Genomic DNA, 18,766 nt, shown 5'->3' with positions numbered 1-18,766 from the left:
GCGTCGGTCGATCCGAGTTCAGGTAAGTTTTGCCGATTTCATATTCATAATGCATGCTAGAAGAATATCCAGATATGCTAGATCATCTTCGGAACAACGTAGCTCACGTTGCCACCGTAATTCGGATTATTTTTCACTTTTTTCTACGATTTGAGTCGAAAAAAGTGAAATCGTCTTAGCACTGACCGGCGGCGGCGCCGCCGCGGTGCCGCCGTGCCGCTATCTTGAGAATCCCGTGAAGGCTCTGCGACACCGGAGCACTGCAGAGACGCTGATTAGATTGTTTCTAAAGTACGCGTTGCTATCAGTGAACTGTTCTGTGTTGTTAAACGCTTGATTGCGTGTCGTCTCGTCCTTTTTCATGCTAGCGGCAGCGTTGAGTTGTGTCCGATGTTTTGAAACTCCCGGCCCGCGCGCTCTGGGTTTTCACGCCGCTTCCAGCGGGATGGCGCGGTTCGACTGGCGCTGGCGTTTGGCGTATTGATAGGACACGCTCCTAACTGGGTGTCGTCGTTGTGCTCGTGTACGGCGTGTGCCTCGCGCGGGCTTGCGGTGCGTGGCGTTGGGTTTGAGGTGCTCGGGCCTTGAGTTTCTTATACTTGGGACACACGGGCAACTCGAATGCCGTTTACAACGAATGACATTTGAGCGGACGGCCAATCGGCGCGCGACACTCCGGGCATGACGCATTCCACGCGCGACAGATAGCGAGCTGATTCGCCGATCACACAATTGTCATTCGTTGTAAATGGCATTCGAGTTGCCCGTGTCGCACGGGTATTAAAAGTGTTGACCGAGCCCTGGGGTGCAATGTTGCGCTTTTTGGACTCCCAGGAGACTAGGGAGAAGGAAGTGACGTCAACGACACAGCAGACGCAGATTGAATGTTGACAGAAGAAAACGAAATCAACACCCAATTCCCGTTTGCTGTGTCGTTGACGTCACTTCCTTCTTCCTAGTCTCCTGGGAGTCCAAAAAGCGCAACATGGCACCCCTGTTAATCTCATCGTTCTTGTTGTTTTCTCCCTTGTTGCCTGTTTGTTATTTTGATCATCTTGCTCTGGTTGATTGGCTAGCAGACGATCGTGCTTACGGGCCCCTGCATATATGTCTAGCCTTGCGAGCCACCCAGGGTACTACTGTCGCTAATAATGATTATTATTGCTTGCCTTAGCGACGTTTTAATTTACCCCGGCTACATTCGTGACTTGTAGAACTCGTGGGTGCACAAGTAGTTTACATGGCTGAGGAAAGAGGTTGAATGATTTGATTAAAATGCTCTGATCTGGTATAGAACGTTTAGTGGTACTGGGGAGACACATACAAAGCAAGGAGATCCAGCTTTGAATGTGATGGCTCCCTACTTACTACAACGTTTAAATACCTGAAGCCCTGGTAAAGTTGAAGGGAGTCTCTTAAAACATTTGTGGAAAGACCCAAAGCTGGATACAATTTTAGTCTAATAGCTGGTCCACACTGTTGCAACCGACTAGGACTGACTCGGACAAAACCAGTCTTTAAGCCTCTTGTGACGGCTTATGACCACGCCGTCCAGCAGTAATAATGGCAGTCGTAAGCGGCTTAAAACCCTGTTTTGTTCAACTCGGTCGTAGTCAGTTGCAACAGTGTGAACCAGCTCTAACGCCTGTTAGGCGCATGCGCAAACAGTAGCTTCAGGATAAACTTGCGCATTGCACTGCCCCAAAGGATATCGATCACATCCCCGGTGTTTATTTTTAATCTGTATCCCTGCACTGCAGAACATGTCAAGAGGCTTGTTGATTGCTGTGCATGTGCCTATCAAGCGAGCTGTGCTATTTCTAAGTGGTGTTTAATTTGTTTTTAGCTTCCTGCGATTTTTTAAGGTACCAGTAGGTATCTAAGCTCTACATGCACATTGTTCTTAACAAACACTTCACCAGAATTTTTTTTTTTTTTTTTGGGGGGGGGGGGGTCCAGCAAAATGGACGATTTTTTGGGGGGGGGGATAGGGTAGGTAATAAAGAAAAGGTGAGGTAGGCTCCTACCCCCCCCCCCCCCTTCCGGCTGCGTGCCTGGTTCTTAATACAATTACGTCATGAAGAAGCTCATTTTCCTTGTTTGGTTGAGTTTAATGGTGCTGTCATCATGGTCTTTGCACTGTCGACAACAAGAGAAGCGTAATGTTGGCACTTTTTCTTTTGTTGATTTGTGAAGCAAGTTTTGGTTTCTTTTTTTGTTCCAGAATATCAGTCTGATTCTTATTCATGGTATTGCAGGAAGTCTGTATCATCAAGAAAAAACTGCAGGTGGCTGGAAGCTGCCGATCAGCTGCCAGTCTGGATAGTAGCCATCAACTCAGCAAAGGCCTGCAGGCGAATCAGCCCAACCTGTTTCTCTGCTGCCTTTCAAGACAGGATGCTTCGTGAAAAGTGAAACGGGGCCCATGCACCGCTTCCGCAGGGCCCTGCTGGTATTTATCTGACCTTTTGTTTTCCTAAACAAATAACGCCATTACAAACTGTAATATACCGAGCAATTGCCCACTCTAAATTGGGGATGACCATGGAGAGCTGGGGGATAGGGTAGGTAATAAAGCAAAGGTGTACATGGTCGGGTGGTCCCTTGGTCTGACCACGGAATTACAAACAGCTGCCATTTGCAAAGCTGGTTGACTGTGCAAACACGTAAAAACAAACCGTCTGTTCTTTTTTTCGTTTTTTTTAATTACAAATTAACATCCTAAAGAATGGTTGCTTACGCATTTGCTTGTTCTTGTTATAAAGCCTTAAATTTATTCTTCCGAGTTAGAACAAAAAAGCAACCCATCTTTTTTTGGGCACAACTTTCTTTGGCAATGAAGAGAAAACTAGGGAGGGGGGAGGCAGGCAGTGCCAATGGCTCTGTGTTAGTGCACCAAATAGTTATCGTTTTTTTTTTTTGTCTCGGTTTCAGTTAGGGTTTTGGCGTGTCAACCACGCAGTTGCTTCAGTGCATGTTTTTGTACGAGGATTGCGGTTGAGGGAGCTGAACCGCGATCGCCGAGCATGCAGGCATATTCAGATCTATTTCTGAAGCTTCACCCGTTTTTAAGCGTAAGCCAACACTTTGACTGAAGCACTTGGACAGACTTGCAAGGTAGATATCACCGTGGTCAATCTAGAATTTAATTTGTCTCTCAGCTGACGAAGATAGGCAGTGTCGAATCAGGAAAAGCTGCGAACTTTATGATAGTAGATAAGCGGCGGAAAAATACCTAGACAAAAATTTGACGTGAACACTGGCGTACCGGCAACTAACATTTATTAAAAACAAAATTTCTTATATAGTAAGTGGTAAGGATGCAGATTTGTGGTAATGAACTGTCCTCTCATGTTGACATCTTTTCAGATATATCAGTGTTTAGAAGGGAGCTAAATTTTTATCTTTAATTCGTGATTGCATGTTAGTCTGTTCTTTTTTACAAGTGGAAGACATTGTGTTAAGTCATGTACTACCATTTTATGTGCCACCACACTAAGACCTAGTGGTCGTTCTGGGGCATGATTCAAATAAAACATTATTATTATTATAGCTGTGAAAAACGTCAGTCATGACTACAACTGGTCAACCCTCTATCAAAAAATTAATTCTTTTGCCGATAAGGTTATGGATGTGTCACTTGTACACCTGGTGCCTTTGGCTTTAATCTTAAACGCCTGGTGTAGCTCTCTAGATTCTTTATCTGGGTATCTGGCCAAAAATTTGGTGTCTTTAAACGACTGGGAGCAAAAGCAGCGTCTGCAGTGTGTGGCCAGATGTCGTGATGGAGATCGCTTGTGTGGCCACCTCGCGTTCGCGGGCGCAATCATTAATACATAGGCCTGTCTGACCTGTGTACACAGAACCATATGACATTGTGATTCCGTACACAACTTTGGTTGTGCATTCTGTGAAGTTTTTGCAGTGTTTAGTTTTGCATTTGTCTTTTCCAAGGGCCGCTGCTGCAGCGATAACACACATCAGCTGCTGCCCTTGTTTCCCGTCATTTAATGACACCAAATTTTTGGCCAGATACCCAAATAGAATGTCTAGAAAAAGCTACACGAGGTGTTTGAGATTATAGCCGAAGGCACGAGTTGTACAAGTGACACATCCATAACCTTATCAGCAAAAGAATATGAATTTCTTGATAGAGGTCTACATTGGTTGTAATCATGATTGACATTTTTCACAGCAATGTAACAGATTTTTTTTTTTTTTTAATAATGTTAGTTGCGAGTGCGCCAGTGGACACTTCTTGACCCTGTCTATTTTTTTGGCGCTTGTCAATGATCATGAACCACCTGACCCAAATTGCCACATGAACGAATTTCATGAGTGCTGCCGCGTTTTGAGGTCAGTTATCTGTAAACTCTTCTGGTGCTGAAAAACTATTGCGCGGGCGGAATATACAGAAATAGAAGCACGCACACTCCATGACGCGAAGTCGCATTCCATTTGGATCGCATTCAGTTATGGCTGGCCCTAGGGGGTCGCTGGCACACCACAGCTCAGAATATGTGTAGCGAGGATTGCGCTGCAGAACCCAGGGGTCCTGAGCTCCGTCCCCACCCCTGCTCACACACACCAGTGAGCTTGCTAGCCAACCGGCATACGGAAACAACTAGGAGTCCCGGTTCCCGCTGTCCCATTTGTCATACATGTTGCACACCACTTGCTTGGTTTGTTTTAAGATTTCTTGGTTGCCAAACTTCATAAAAATCTTACATGTCAAACAAAGGGGCGAGCTCACAGAGTGTGCCTGCAATAAACCACACTGATGATGCCCAAAGATGCGCATGATAAAGATGCCATCTTAATTTTGCAGGGAGCTAGAAAAGCTAGGGTGAATTTAAACCAAGAAAACACAAAATAGCTAAAAAGGAAATGCTCTAGGTTTGGCACATTCTGGCTAATGTTATGCTAACATTCTAAAGTCAAAGCTAAACAGAACAATTTTACATATATTTTAATTGGTTACGTTCCACCCAGCAAATTATTATGGTTGAACTATATTCAGCTATGCAGTGAAATGGTGTCCTTTGGCTCTCTAGCTTTAGCTCCACTGCCACGGAACGTTGCCCCGAAGTATATCACTTTCTAGCTTTTTTCGACTGCACCCCTCCTGTTCCTCTCCTGCTTTGCTGTTCTACTCGTTCTATCCCCATTCTGTCTGCCAGTCGTGGAGATGAACGCCCATGGCGACAGGGTGCCTGATGTCTCTTTCATATATTTTTTTTAACTTGCTTAAAATAGAGGAATAGGCATTAATATGTCCTTAGATGAGTTGATATGTTTCAAAAGTAGGGGTTGAGCGCTTACTCTGCCGCGGGTGCATGCTCGGTGTTTTTTGGTAGTTTTATGGTGTTGTGCATTACTAGAATAAGTTGGGCTTTAGTATAGTTACCGCATATGTGTACAGTAATTCACGCAGTTGTTGATGGCCGTTAGTACCTAACTCAACCCTGTGCAGGGTGTCTATGAGCTGAAAATTGGTATTGTTGAGAAATTCGGCAATTGGAAAAGTCTCAAGATTTCCAGCCTAATCAGTATCGATCAGGGAATTTCAGCCTTCCTTTCTCTGAATGTAAGCAAAAGACATGTGTGGTGTGGCACATGCACCTTCCTCCTATTCAGCAACTCGGCCGGCCTGCCAACGTAAATCTTTGCTGGAAACTAGAGCCTTGGTAGAATCCAGAGATGCAACTTCATCTCGAAATGTATTTACAAGGCAAACTTCTATACTCTCAACGAACTGCTGCTGCTTATGGCAGATTTGTGGAATGGCTTCATAGTGCGAGAGTTTGTCTCTATAGCTACCCTAGTTGCTCCTGAATAAACTTCTAGGGGATCTTTTCCGGGCTGTGAACATCATGACAGTTGAGGTAGTTTCTGCTGGAAAAGGGAGGGGGCAGAGAGGGTATCCCTCAGCTTGACAGTCCATAGAAGCTTTGTCAGCCAGGATTTTGAATGTTGCGAGGACAATGACAGCTGTGTTAGCTCATATATTTTTTGCCAGAAGTTGCACGACTAACTGCCAGGATTGCAACATCCAACAGCATGACATGCCAGCTCCTGTGGTGTCATTTAATTTTGTCGCTTAGAGACCACTTTTGGTACATGGGTTATATAGAACACTAAACGAACCAGTTGGAGGCGCATTCCAGGCACCATAACGTAGCCTCTGCTGCTGAGATGTTCTTATTGCAAATATAATTTCCGATTCTGTTTTTTTTTTTTTTTTTTCAGTGGGAGTTCATGGAGGTGGCACGGTGCATGGAAGGACAGAGTGGCTGACAGTGAGCTGCCCAAGCAAGCTGCTGGCTCTTGTGACCTTCTCCGAAAGCCTCTGGATGGGCTAAATTGCAGACGTGCCTGGACATTTATAAATGGTAAACACAATCTAGACTACCTTTGAATTATGCCTTGGTCTAACGGATGTAGCTTGGATGTCGTGTTTGGCTGCTAGAATGGAACTGGATAGTGTTAAGCGGCACATGTCACCAAGTAAGCACACGCTGGGACGCTTATCCACAAACTCGGCTTCCCAGTCCACGAGCCACCAAAGACCCAGCCAAAGAGATCCCGAGTCATCCATGATTTCATGTTTCATACGTATATGATGGTTTTACTGCAACAGCTCATACTATTTGGCATTCTAAACTTTCCCATCACTAAGAATACATTTTTGTGGTGCCATCCGTGTTGGTTTTCAAAAGCTCCGATATCTGGGCCTTGTTTTGTTAGTTTCCATGCGAACTGTGAATCACTTGCCAGGGATGCTTTTGCCACTGCAGGCCAATTTCCTTGGCAAGGCATTTAACTATTTCTGGTTTCATACTTGGCTTCAATTGATTGTTGAGCCATTGACTTTCTCTTTCGACGCTGGCACTGCCACCACAATAGTGCCATCACATACACTAGCACTACTGCTCGTAAAAAAGGTACGGCCGTTTGCATCTATCTATCCATCCCTTAGATGGTCTTTTCTCCTATGCCATGGTGGCCCTTAAGTTAATGTAGCTATCCACTTGCAGTGAAGTTCTTCACATCAAGTTAAAAGGAATCTTTCACATTCTTTTAGAAGATTCTTCACTTCAAGAGTAAAAGGAGTTTTTCACATGCCTTTAGAAGATTGGTCCCAATATAGGAATGTTGCTTGCCCCGACATCTCTAAACCACCTCTGTAGTGGTTTCTCGGATGTCTTAACATGCCGTGCGTCAGAATGTGTTTTGTCGCGCTTTTATGTCACACCATTTCTTGAGTAGTTTACAAAGATCTTGTGGGCTCCAGTGACACAAAACTTTTTGTCTCCTTCTCCACATGCCTTATTATTTCAAGTTTTGTTGCAAATGTCACCTTTGCCCTCTAGACATTCACAGTCATAACAACTCTCACAGAATTCAGTGGTTATTGTACTCTTTCTACTGGTTTCCTTTTTGAGCAAAATGTGCGAGTGCCAAAAGCACAAGCTCGGAGGAAGGGATCAAGAAGAAAGAATGTGGAACCCGCGCACGGTGTGGTTGTGGTGGAACGCGAAGCAAGGCATCGGCGCTATGGCCGGTGGAACGGCAAGCAAGGCGGCTTCGTGGGTTTGGGTGGTCAAACCTTGAGCAAGGCTTCGTCAAGACTGTTGGTGGGCCCCGAGCAAGTTAGACAATGTGCCTGTGCTTGTGAGTGAGCACTGTGTGGCGCTGTAAGCACCCAAGCCACCACCGACATCTTGGGACCATGATTGGACTCTCCTGCTCCTCCAAATGTATGGCATCTTTGATTTGGCTTCTGTTCCTTTTTTTTATGCTTTCAAAGCTTTTGTGTTTTTCCTTCTGCGGTTATGAAGAGTGGAACGCTTGCAAGATATGTTCTATTCCTTTATTTATTCCTCTTTTTTTTACGACTGTGTGTGCGTCCTGTGCACCTTTTCTTTACTTTTGAATTTCTTTACTATTAAATAGTGTTCCGTAACGCCAGGCTCGACTCACTCTCAATTCCTACCGCTTCTCAGGAAGTCCATCGCCTAGGTGTGGCCTTAGCACCTGGACAGCGGTCCAATTCAAATTACAAGTTTGTTTTTATGGGATCTTTTCCAACCGAACCTGTGACTAACTTGTGACAGGTTCAAGTCCTGTAGTGGATGCCAGTTTGTCACAGGTTCAGTTGGGAAAGATGCCATAAACAAACCAACTTGTAATCTGAATTGGACCGCTGTCCAGGCGCTAGGGCCACACCTAGGTGACGGACTTCCTTAGAGGCGGTAGGAATTGAGAGTGACTTGTACCTGGCATTTCAAAACACTAGTTATTAGTAATGAAATTCAAAATTAAAGAAAAGGTGCACAGGACGCACAAACGGTCGTAAAAAAATGAAAAGAACATATCTTGCAAGCCTTCTGCTCTTCGTAACAGGGGCAAGAAAATCACAAAAGCTTCGAAAGCGTAACAAGGAGGGAACAGAAGCCAAATCAAAAACGCTATACATTTCGTATGAGGAAAGTCGAATCATGGTCCCAAGATGTCGGTGGTGGTCCCAGTCCCTTGCGGCACCAGTCGGAGTCGAGAACTTGTGGTGGCTTGGGGGCTTATAGTGCCGAACAGCGCTCGCTCACAAGCACATGCACATCGTCGAAGTTTGCTCAGGGCCCACCAACCATCTTGACAAAGCCTTGTTCGGGGTTCGACCTCCCACACCACTGAAGCCTTGCTTGTTGTTCCAACCACTGAAGCCTAGCTCTACGCAGCTTCCGCCTTCCTTCTTTTTTTCTTTTTCTTCTCTTCCGAGCTCGTGTTTTCGGCACTTCTGCACCTTACTCAAAACGGAATCCAACGAAGAAAAAAATCGTTCAATTCTGTGACAGCAACATGTAGGCCTATTTGTTGGTTGATTCTAATGTCAAATATCCATGATTGTCCACATTGGATATCATTTGCCTGCGGTGTGTTCTGCAGCCACAAACATCTGCCATGCCACCGCTACGCATTAGTGTTCAGTGGAGAAACCTGCTACGTGGCTTCAGAGCATGCAGTCATTAATTTCAACACTAGGGAATATGACAGTGATGTCTCATGCAAATGGACACCTCCGTTCCTACCCAAAAGCGTCCATAATGTGAGCTGTGCATAATAGCAGGACAAAATGCAGGTATTTACCCGGTTGGTCCCCGAAAACGGTTTTTATATAGCAGAGTATCCATATTATTGAGACATGACTGTTTCCCCACCCTGCCCGAGTCCTACTAGAGCGACAAAGAGAAACACCTGACACTGATATGCCTCAAACTGGATAATACGCTAAAAAACAGAGACGAAATGAAGGAAGATCTGGGCAGGACACGTCTTAACTCTTAACTGAATAGTTTACTTTGGTAAAAAAAATATATCTACTGATAGGAAGTAACACATGCTGTGTGAACACTGTAAACCTGATTCGCATGGTGTGATTTTACTTGCGAGTAGGGATGTCGCGAACCACCCTAGGTTCGATTTCGAAAGGTTTCGATATTTGCGAAGCGAACTGAGGTTTGAATTCGAAAAATTTCGATATTTTCGTACCGACCGAGGTTCGATTTCGAACAATTCGCAACTTTTGTCCACAGCGGAGTTTCGAATTCGTAAATTTCGAAGCTTTCACGGTTTCTAAAATTTCGAATTCGAATATTTCGAATATTTTTTTACTTCAGGTTCGATAAATTCGAAGATTTCGAAATTCTTTGTAAAAAAAATTCGAAAACTTCGAACGCTTCGAATTTTTATAGACATAAAGTTCGAACAATTCGAAGATTTCGAATTTCTTTTGGCATAAAGTTCGAAAAGGTCGAAAGTTTCGATTCTCTTTTAACGCTAAATTCAAAAAAAAAAAAAAAAAAACTTCGAAGATTTTGAATCTTTTTCTAATCCAAGTTTTCAAAGTTTGAAGTCCGATTTTCAAGTTTTTCTACAGTTTCAGTTTCAAATAACGTTTTCACGACTCACTGGTTTTCACAAAATCAAGTTTAGAAAAGTTAGGGTGTGATATCTAGATTCTGCGAAGTTGGTCAGGCAATTAAATGAGACACGAGTGACCCGGACGTGCTGGAATATTTGCCAGTGCAGAATTGTGACCGCCAGCCCCGGGGGGGGGGGGGGGGGTCTTTAACTTGCACGAACACACTGTTTTACGAGACTCATCCAGTTCGAAACGGCCAGGGGCGAGCAGGAGGTTGAGGCTCAGAAAAACGTTGAAGCGACCTGGCAAACTACCTCGCCACCCCTTGCACGCTGGTAGTAATCCGATCCGGTGAAGTTTATAATTGTCCTGGAGGTTTATTTTCTGGGACGGAGGAATCGCCTCGCAAAAAGCACAAAAGCCGACACAACTCGAGGTCGAGGAGCGTTCTACCATACAAGTGGCGTCGGAAGAGGAAAAACGGGGGGAAAGAGGGTAGCGGGGGGGGGGGGGGGGGGGGGGGGGGGGCTTCAGTTTCTTTTTCCCCCTTGCAGGTATTTCGGACTGTTAAAGAAAACAATACGGGGAAAGAGGGCGTGGTCGAGCTTATTTTAATCTGAAATTATTTATGCATATGTAGAGCTACTGTCGCTCTTCACTGTATAAAAGGTTGCGTAGGTGGTCACTGTTAGAAACTCGTTGTCAGAAGGCACTGCTCGTCACATGCTTAGTGGTTCGGAAGTTCAAAGCTATGTCTTTTCGACCTAAACACCTGTGCCGATAGTAACAAAAGAAAAAAAAAAAAGAATAAATGCGGGAATAAGAAGCTGGAGAAAAAAAAACTATCAAGAATTCGTCGGAAGTGTTCTATTCTTCCATATTCAGAGGTTCAGAACTTCGAAACAAGTTTCTTTTATTAAAATGTGTACAGGCTAAAAGAAACACGTCCCAGGAACGTGAAGCGAAAAAAAAAAAAAACGTTTTCTTTTAATGACGTGCTGAGCTTGAACACTACTAGAAATCTTCTGCAATGAGTTAATTTATTCCTTAACGTGAAAAAACAATAAATATATTATTTTGTATTCTGCAGATGGCAATGATATGTACTGTCTGTGGTGTTAATTTAAGTGCGATACCTCAAACAACTTAGACGAAAATAAATATCAAGTTTAGGTCATAATTGCATGCAGATATATGTTTGGACATTTCTTCGAAACTCACGTTGAATAACAATAATCACATCTTAAGACGGCACTTACCTAGGCTATACATAGATCATTCTTAAAAAAGTATAACATATCTACCATAAATAGCTCCGGCTGCAGCGTGCTTCAAATCTGGCACAAACGATAATCGTCAAAAACCCTTGGGTTGCCAAAGGCATGGTAGCGCTTTTTTGGACGAGGACAAAAGAAAGAAAGACAAGACAGACACGAGCGCTGACTGCAACTATTTAATCAACATGGAAATGAGGCATATATACACGCTTCGATCCTATCAATCAACCAACCCCAGGCCTAGCCCGTCGTCCGTCCTCGCCCCTTCGTCCGTCCTCGCCCCTTCGGGGATTTATTTCTTTAAACCTAAGCATGCCAGAACATTGAAATAAATGACATTGTCTTTCGTAAGAAACGCAGCACCGCGTGTAAAAGTTCGAGAAAAAAAAATTACGAATCTACCCCACTACTTAAAATCAAATGAAACCGTCCGCCGGTCTTTCGAAGTTCGACGAACGTCGAACTTTTACCCTAAAAGTTCGAAGTTCGTCGAACTTCTGACTTTTCAGAAATCGAAAGTTCGAAACTTTTCGAATTTTCTTGATAAATAAGTTCGAAAGTTCGAAATTAATCGAATTTGTTGGTCAGTCAAGTTCGAAAGTTCGACAAGCATCGAACCTTGCAGCGCAATAAGTTCGAAAAAGATCGAATTTTTTAGCGTAATAAGTTCGACGGTTCGAAAAGCGTCGAACTTCTTAGCTTAACAAGTTCGAAAATTCGACCTCCGTCGAATTTTACGATATAGACAATTCGAAAAATCGAAATCTTTCGAACCTTTCGAACCGCTTGATTCGATCATCGAAACTTCGATTCGAAAAAAGTTCGCGGCATCCCTACTTGCGAGTTTGCTGTTGTGACGTCACTCATGCAGCGAAATATAGGCATGGGGGAAGTTGCAGTGCCTGACGTCACAGGTGTAAATTTGCAAGCGAAATTGCGCCATGTGAAGTGGGCTGATGCGTCGTCTGAACGCACTCCCCCAGAAACAAGCGTCATTGGCTCTGCAGACCGTGGAATTCTTTGTCATGTATTAGTAATGAGGGTGGGCTCACATGAGTTGTTATTCTAGGATTTCATCAAGAAGGCATTGTGAATTTTCCTCTTTGCTTGTAGCAGCCCATGACACTAGTCTTTTTCTAAGTTGGACTTGCACTCACAATGGACACAGTAAATTGCTAGGTGACCTTCTGGATAAAATACCAGGGTAACAACTCTTGTCTGAGGTGCACCCTTAGTGTCATTGTCTTACAGAATTTCACTCTCTGTGGAACTAGTGGCACTGGTTTCTGAGGAAGTGCATTTTGACCTTACATTGTTCTGCCAGCAGGTGTCAGTTTTTATCTGTATAGATGCTTTTAGGGAGTCAGTTACTCGAGCTGCCACCAGTCGGCGCGCTTAACGGGCTGCCATAGCTGACCTTCATTTTGTCGCCGTTGCTTCGCATTGTGTGCTGCACCGGTCACCACCAGAGCTTTGTTTTCGTGTTCTTTTACGTTCCGCGTTGAAGTCGAGTGTTTTCTTTAGGTCTTTTTGATATTTCAGGCTTTCATTTATTCATTTGATACCTATGTTTCAATATAGATGTATTTTCTTATTTATAGAATGGAATCGGACTGTGAATGGATCACGATACAAGATCATGGCCTAGGCTTCAGAGAACATGTAAGTTCATCACATTCTTTTGTTTTTGTTGCTAATAAAGGGCAGTCAACACCATTGCGACATATAAAAATATCAACTGACGCAGTGAGGCTATCTCCAGATGCCCGTCGTTGGTTTGGCACGCAAAACCCCCAAATTTTTGGCAGTGAGGCTATCGCAGTCGTGCTTCTCGGTACATGTGCGCGCTTTTAGACATTGTTTCCGTAGATAAAAGCCGGACCGCATGTAAGCGCTTTAGCAAGCAAGACGAGAGACAACGACGAGTCAGCAACGAAAGTTTCTCACTGCCACCCGTCGCGGCGCCCGGCTTTTGGATTTCTAGAAAACCGCATGAAAGCGATTTGGGGAGCAACGAGACAAGTGACTCGCTTCGCTTTCGCTCGATCAGTCGCGCGACGAGGCAAACTGCACGCAAGCGACCAAAACGATGAGCGACGTTTTCTAGAAATCCAAAAACCGAGCGATGCAACGGGCGACAGCGAGAAATCTTCGTCGCTGACTCTCATCGTCGTCGCCGTTGCTCGTCTCGCCGCTCGCTTGAGCACTTACATGCGGTTCGGCTTTTACTTACAGAAACAATGTCTAAAGTTCGCACATGCAGCAAGAAACACGACTGCGATAGCCTTACAGCGTCAGTTGAAATTTTTATGTGTCGCAATGGTGTTGACTGACCTTATTAGCGATAAAAACAAAATGTGATGAACTTATTGGTCTCTGAAGCCTAGGCCATAATCTTGTATCGTCGATCCATTCGCTGTCCGATTCCATTCCATAAATAAGAAAATACAAGAGCGATGTTCAAATGTCGATATCAAATGATTAAATGAAAGCCCGAAATATCGAAAGGACCTAAAGCAAACACGATTTCAACACAGAACGTAAAAGAACTCGAGAACAAAGCTCCGGTGGTGGCCGGTGCAGCACACAACGCAGAGCAACTGCGAGAAACTGAAGGTCGGCTGTGGCGGCAGGGTCACGTGACGTCAAGGTGGCGGCGGCGCACCCATGAAATGTTGCCTGAAAGGGTATATATGTATTTCTGTTTTTTTATACGAACCATTCAGTTGAAGGTTATGCAGTGTTCTGTCCAGATCTTCCTTTGTTGTGTCTGTGTTTTTTTGGCATATTATTCAGTGATGAATAGGCAACTTGCCATCTTAAGCCCCAAGACCATGCAGCATGCATACCAAGATATCTTTTGGCAGGCTTGCAATAACTTGTGCTTTTTTCATGAGCCTCGAAAAATGGGAAGCCTGCCAAAGGTATCTTCGTGTGCATGCTGAATGTATTTAAGTCGTGTTGGGGTCGGTTGTTGTTCCTCTTGGTTGCTTTAGTAGGACTCTCATCCCATTTTACATTGAAAGTTTATAATACAATTTCACAAGAATATTGCTCACATTCATTGTATTTATTGATTCAATATAATCAAGTCAGACTGAATGTTTTTCTGATCTGATTTTCTTTTGTGTCGTTTTAATTACTAGGGAATTGGTTTTTTGTGGGTTTATCGCTTCAGGGCTGTCGGTGGAAGTTGAGACCACTTTATATTGCAACCTTAGAGGTAGCAAGGTGTAAAGTTGGGCGAGTTGATTGGTGGTCATATTGAATGGGTTAAAACAGCGCAAAAAAGATGGACCAGTAAAAGGAAGGACAGCGCTGTGTTTGTGATTAAACATGAGGAAGATGCATAGAAAGGGGGGACGGACAACGAAGTTGTCCGTCTGTCCCCCCCTTTCTCTGTGTCTTCCTCATGTTTAGTTACTGTTACCAACATGCTCGTTTTGTACGTAACTGTGTCTGTGTTTCCTTTTTCTGGTCCTTCGTCTTTTTAGTGGTAGGTAACATAAATACCAAAAAGTACTTCTATGCATTTAAAGAAAAGCAGATAGAAAACATTGTCTTTACAGTGAAGTTGTACTTATGGCTTGGTTTTACTATCAAGAGAATCAAGAAAAATTCCCTTGCGGCAATTCAAAGTCTGCTTTCAAACGATCTGAGCAACCTTCCACAGTACTGTATGTTATATGTGGTGTTCACATTGAGGTGCTCTAACTTTATTTTGCATTTACTGACAGTAGTATTCTACAAATGGAGGGAAATCATGTTTGTCACTGTCAAGTTCTGTAGTTCCTGCGTTATGTATTCTCCTGCAGTATGAAAGACCCAGTGGGAGCGCCTGGCCGAGGCAGTGACTGGTGTGCTCTGGGAGATCCCAATCTACCCAAGGGGGAACTCACTTAGTGCTCAGCTAAAGTGCAATGCACACTTATCAGTTTTTGGGTTCACGGTGGAGAGCAGTTCATTCACATTATGTCACAGCCACTAATTCTGAAATGGCTGTCCGAGAGAAACTGGCCCGAGTCAAGGCAATTATTTTCACTTCTAAAGTGCATGGTCCATGCCATCCTTCTGATTAATAAATCCGCTCATCAAGACATTTTATTTTTCAAATATGAGACTCGGGTGCAACATTAATATTTGTGCCTGTTTTCAAATTTTACACCAGAAACAACTGATAACAAAAACAATAATGAGCATGCTTACTTCGAGCCTCCATGATCATATCTGTGGGCGCAATGCTGATAAAGCACGCTCTTAGTCTAAACCTAAACCAAAAACTGTCCGCAAGTTCAGGACCAGTTCAGCCCCGAGTGAGCATCCTTTCCTCGAGGCAGAAGAGAATCTCGTGGAGCGCACATAGCACCCCCGACCACGGTCATCTCGGCCACGCGCTTTTAGTATGTCTTTTATATTGAAGGAGATTGAAGATACCACCAAGACCTTTTGGGTGGCCTTTCTGCTGTTATAATTTAATTAGGAGCATGATTTATAGTTCATGTAAAACATATTTACTAAACATGCATCACTGGTTATCTTGTTCCTTCTCCAGGTGCTGCTATCCAGCTCTACGTCACAGCCATGAAGTGGCCATGGGGTGAACTATGTACAACTGCTGTCATTAGTACCCGAATCGGCAGAGCCACCTACTAGCTGTGAAGCCCAGTTGCCAGGCAGCAGATACTCGACCAGCAACCAGCCTTTGTCGCTCTAGTGGGACACGAGAGCGACAAACAGAAACAAACGACAGCTACAAGCCTCCAACCCATTCAGCATGCCCGTGGTGGTACTTTTGGCAGGCGGCGTTTATTCGTTCGGTGCTCGTGAAATAAGCATGAGTGATTCTAAGCCTGCCAAAGATACCCTCGCGTGCATGATGCTTGTGTTTAACCATAGCCTCCTTTATTCTACAAAGCCTGTCAAATCGGGAAAGACTCAGGTTTGAGACTTGTCGTCATTTGTTTCTGTTTGTCGCTGTAGTGGAACTCGGGCATAAGCTAGCACCATGTACTGAACATGAAATAAAAAACCACTGTATCAAACTTGACTTGATTTTGCAGCTTCATTTGCATGCCAACCGCACAATAAATACAGCAGCTCGCGCATGTTTTCAACTTTCATTTTATTGTTTAAGTATTCTGAGAAAATTACTTTAGCAGCTCCATTAATCGTGGGTCACTAAATCCGGAACAAGGTAGCAACCAGTTTTTTTCTGCACACAGCACCAAAAATTGGAGATGTTTGACTATATCATATGCTACAAAAAACATCCTTTGAATGACAACATAGACTTCCTTGGGAGAAGTCTGTAAATTCCCCGTATAGCCAAGATTGAATGACCAGAGAACTCCCACCCTGGCCCACACTGCATTTACACCGTTTTGCCAAGCTTGACTGACCACTGAACTGCCAGTGTGGCCCAGGATGCATTTAGACCGTTTTGCCAAGCTTGGCTGACCACTGAACTGCCAGCCTGGCCCAGGCTTGTTTTACACCGTTTAGCCAAGCTTGGCTGTACAAGGAACCCCCACTGAACTGCCGGGCCGGCTAGCCAGGCTGGGGCTAGCTTGCCCCTTGGAGCAAAACGGTGCTTGGGCCAGGGAAACTTTCCCCGGCTGCCCAAGCAGGCTCAAGCTTGAGCCGGTGAATTGTGCTGCTTGGGAGTAATAGTACAATATGTATGTATCGCTCCTCAGAAAACGATTCATGTCATCTTTTCTTGGTTAACGCCATCTGGGGTGAAAGGGAAGGAAGGGGGATGGAAAAAGGTAGCCACATATGCTTCGCCAGCCCTCATAGACGGAGAAACTCTAATAGATTCCACTATGTGTTTTCTATGAGAGTTTCCCATATTCGGGAGGGCCCATCCTTCGTATGATGTGGGCCTCGTTTCCTCTTCGGGAGAGCTTATGCCATGCTTCGCGATATCGCGAGACCCCGGCCCAGTCCCTTACGAAGTGCGAACATATCGCCAGGGCCCTACAGTGTTCAATGTTGGGGGCGATTCATAGGTCGTCTGGGTCCGTAGGTCTGCAAAACCTTGTCTGCCAGAAAGGAGTGATTATGGGTGATAGCCGTCTTGGTCTGATGGCGCCTGAGAATCACCTGTTCCCACCGGCTCTAGCCCGGTGAAATTGGGTGAGCATCTGGTGGGAGGAGGGAGATTAGCCTGAGTTTGCAGGCTAACAGATCATCTCTCTATGCCTCGTCTGAGACCGCTCCATGCCGGGCCTATCTTTTTGCGGTTCAAGGAGCCGCGAGTGAGTGGGTACATCCGTACTGCTGCGCAATCGCGGTGTTCTTCAACCTTTTGTTTCCCGGATTGCCTTCATCACTCGAGATCCAGTCTATGACGACTCGGTTATTTCACGAAGCTCCGAATTTGAAGTGTGACGCCGCCCTGCCAATAGAAAAGTGTGCATTTTCTGAAGGCTTCTGGCGAATCGGTGCACATGAGTGATTTGGGTCGCTGGTGACTGTTTGTGGCTTCCCTGGCCACCTGTAATATGGCCAGCCGCTTTGCCGTCTTCGGGATGCTCGCCTTGTGTGTTTCCCCTCTCCTCGTTTGACCGCGGGTAGGATGGTCCCGACTCTCAAGGGATGCACGTTCAGGCTCGTTTGTGTCCGCGTCGGTTTAAGGGACGTCAGTGTCATCTCTGACTTGATGAAGCTTCTTTATGTGATCCTCGCTACTGTATTGGCGCTCCTTTGTCTGGTCTTTGCCTTGGTTCGTGGAGATCGGCTTGCTTGTAGAGACGTCCTCGTTTTCCATGGCGACTTTTGCGTCACCACGATTGTCCTTTTCAATTTTACGCAGGATAAGAACAATGGTTGCGGTACACACAACAAAAAAACTAAAACCACATTCCACTGTGTGGGCTCGAGCTCGTCGCTCCAACTCCTATTTTGGTCACGCAAGAACTTGGACACAAATTTATTTCCTACGCTTCGCGCATCGTGAATAATCGCCTTCGGCTTCTCGAACCAATAATAATCAAGCAATTTTTGTTTGTTGCCCCCACGCCTGAAGCAGCGTGGCTGTTCGATCTTGTCTCCACGACAAATTTGGTTGCACGTCAAAATACCCCTAGGTTTTCTGAATAAATCATCAATCCTTCGGTGGGGTGTGCTATACTTAGTTTCACCTTCAGTCCGAGCGCAGTGGATGCTACGCGCCGTCCCTGCCAATCCAGCGCCGGGGCAGTATCGCGTGATCTCAAGCTCCGTGTGTCGCTCCGCCCAACCACAAGGTCACGTGATACTTTCCCGGCGCTGGATTGGCTGGGATGGCTCGTAGCGTCCGCTGCGCTCGGACTGAAGGTGAAACGAAGGATAGACGCTCTGCGTTGGTTTGGCATGTAAACGCAAAAGAATAAGGTTCCTTAAAACAGGGCCAGCTTGCTCGAACTAAGGCACCCTAGCTCGAATCATTGTCTGAGACGAGACTGTCTGAAAGAAAGCACTGCCAAAGCTAGCGCATGAGCGGAGTGGCGCGTGAAGTCGCGTCTCAAATGCTCACGCGCCCCATGTTTGGCAGGCTTTCTTTCCTTCAAACGGTCTCATCTCA

Source organism: Ixodes scapularis, unplaced genomic scaffold (genome assembly GCF_016920785.2).
Source record: "Ixodes scapularis isolate PalLabHiFi unplaced genomic scaffold, ASM1692078v2 PGA_scaffold0__279_contigs__length_252992795, whole genome shotgun sequence".
Lineage (NCBI taxonomy): Eukaryota > Metazoa > Arthropoda > Arachnida > Ixodida > Ixodidae > Ixodes > Ixodes scapularis.
The sequence above is the reverse complement of the archived record's forward strand: the minus strand, read 5'-3'. Positions refer to the sequence as shown.